General features: G+C 40.2%; 2 protein-coding genes across 3 annotated transcripts in view; one reads left to right on the top strand and one right to left on the bottom strand.

Moving 5' to 3' along the window:
- Positions 1 to 2,500, bottom strand: part of LOC138038993 (transient receptor potential cation channel subfamily M member-like 2) — a 167,093-nt gene that overhangs the window by 139,200 nt on the left and 25,393 nt on the right. The window lies entirely within an intron of this gene.
- LOC138038996 (uncharacterized) overlaps positions 1,464 to 2,500 on the top strand; it is a 4,969-nt gene continuing 3,932 nt past the window's right edge. Inside the window, exon 1 of the mRNA XM_068885130.1 lies at positions 1,464 to 2,500. This exon is cut by the window's right edge and continues 3,932 nt beyond it. The gene's annotated coding sequence lies outside the window, so the exon portion shown is untranslated.

Below are 2,500 nucleotides of genomic sequence, written 5' to 3'. Positions count from 1 at the left end.
GAAAACCGGGACAAAACAGGTTTTTTCCGCAAGCGCAATCACTCGGACCAGGCGTCGTCTGTTTGTCACTACTCTCAGGGAGAGGGAAGGGGTTCTCTCTTTTCTTTTCTTTGGTTTTTTTTTTTACTGGGTTGCCTATGGCAAACCCAGTCAAGGTCTGCGTTTAGTTTGTTTTATTTATTTTATTTTATTTATTTTTTTTGTTTTTGTTTCTTTTTTTCCGTGTCGGTAAAAGTCTTGCCTGTCACTCCCCTGGTAAGCGGTGTCTTTGTGCATAGAGCCTTCTGCTTTTTCTTAGGATCGAGAGGGTAGTGGAACTGCGTAGATTTCTCTGGTGGACACAGTAGAATCATTAACTTAGCCTGCAATGGCGTCGAAAGTCATGTAACGCGAATGGCGTTTTAGTGGATCCTTAAACAAAATATATACCCTTATGGAGCTCAATAATGGAAAGTCAGTTGGATAAACTAGGCAGGAATCTCAAAAGCGACGAGTACTGGACTTCGACAACAATCCAGCGCCCGTCGAGACGAAATCAAATTAGCTGTATTTACCTGAAGTAATTTGACACGATTGAGTTTCTTGTCTTCACGCACGCAATGAAATAGGAAGAGGTTTTCGCCTCTAAGAGCAAATATGTTGTTTGTTTCAATAAATTTTTCGCTGGAAAAGGATTTTGTGGTATTTTCTGCCTTTGTGAATTATAATATCATGTTGTGTATGGAATTTTCGAGCTTAAGGTTGAAATGTGATATGGGAGAAGTTTTTTAGTATTGCTCTGTAAGCAGGAAGGGTTCACAGGCCTGTTGGAAGCGTGCTTGAGTTTCAACAAAATGAGCCCCAAAATCAGTGAAAACTTGTGACGCAGATGAATAATAAAGTAGCTGCTATTTCCAAAATGATGGAATTACCTGGTGATAAATAACGTCGTACGCGTCTTGGAGAGTAAATTTTGACTTTGCATAAACAAGAGTTGGGCGATTGTGATCTTTGTTTTGACTTCGCTCATTTCATTGTCAAACTGTATAACACTTGACAGAAAAAAAAAACTTACAAAAACCCGGTATCTTGCCATCATTTGACACAGATGCTTCACTGTTTGGCGAGTAAACATCCATGCCGCGGTTTAACTTAATCACGGCGCCCGCTGAATTCCGGCCATGTCACTTTCGATTTTGCAGTTTACTTGAACGTACCAAAAATCTCCCAAAATGTTTGTCGCTGATCGTAACTTTTTATATTCTGTATTCACGGTTCAAAATTAATGTTGTTTTCGTGTCGTAAATATTTTTTTCTCGATCGACCGTCCCGGAAACTTCATTCTGCTCTTTCTAAAAACTGTGTATCAATAGTTATTTGCTTTTTTCATCAATATTTGTTTTGCATAAAACAAGCTAACAAAATCTGTACCTTGCTGAGTTCGCATTTGTTAGCGTTAATAGTATTTTCGGTCAGATGCTTCTGTTTTTTGTGAGGGGTTTATTGTTTTGGTCTCCCATCCTAACACTAATCCTGCTGAACAGGGCTTGACTTCAGTGAAGTTTAGTACTACAAAGCTGTCAGATGCTCAGAGGGCACACTTGTGGTGAAAAGAAGTTGTGAGGGAGCTTGAAAATTATCAACATGTCAGCCCAGAAGCCAATGTTTCTCGCTTCTCTTTTATTTGTTATTCTTCAGAGACTGGAATGCTGTATTTCAATACCACATAATTCAGTGCCTTCTGATTTTCTGTAGCACGTACCACAGGCACCCCAGTGTATGCTTCACGGAAGCATCTCGTTTTTTTTTTTCAGTCGTCCTCAGTCTTCAGAGTTTCTACAGCCAGCTTCGGGTTGAAATGATAGAAAAAGTCAGTAATTCCCAGGCAAAACCTCTATCGATAATAACTTTCCCAGCCAGCTCATCGGAACACCTGTATTTTTACCAGCCAGCAAGATTCCTCTGGGGAACAGATTCGTTGGGTGCCCCTGGTACACTTCCCATGACTATTCAACATGTCCTTGTCACAGTGTTCGCTTAACAATGTTGGCTTTCCTTTATTACGGTCAAAGATGGCTCTACCTTTTTCGGATAACCTCATAATATCACAAACTGAATATCTATGTGATTGCAAACTTTTGCGTGCAGCTGGTAACCGTATCCCTTTCACCGCGATATGTCAGAGAGTCGCGAGGTCAGGCGTGACATTTAATGACACAATCAACAGATAAATACATGGACAAGAGATTTTCCAGCCATGCCATGGGATAGTTTTTAGTCGGAAAGGATACAGCAACACACCAGAAGTTCTGTAAGAATACATCATTGCTAAAATTGATTCACTTGGATTCTTAGAATAGTGCTACCCACCCATCCCACATAAGGAACTGCATTCGAAATAAATAGCCTGGGAGCCTATTTTCGGAGCCGGAAATGCAATCAACCTCGTTGGTTAAAAAAAGAGAAACAAGCAAATTAGTCAATTAAACAGCTGTTGTAAATATGGAAGCGTGTTGCTCGT

Source organism: Montipora capricornis, chromosome 2, assembly GCF_036669925.1.
Source record: "Montipora capricornis isolate CH-2021 chromosome 2, ASM3666992v2, whole genome shotgun sequence".
Taxonomy (NCBI): Eukaryota; Metazoa; Cnidaria; class Anthozoa; order Scleractinia; family Acroporidae; genus Montipora; species Montipora capricornis.
Note: the sequence above shows the minus strand (reverse complement) of the source record. Positions and strands in the feature narration are given on the sequence as shown.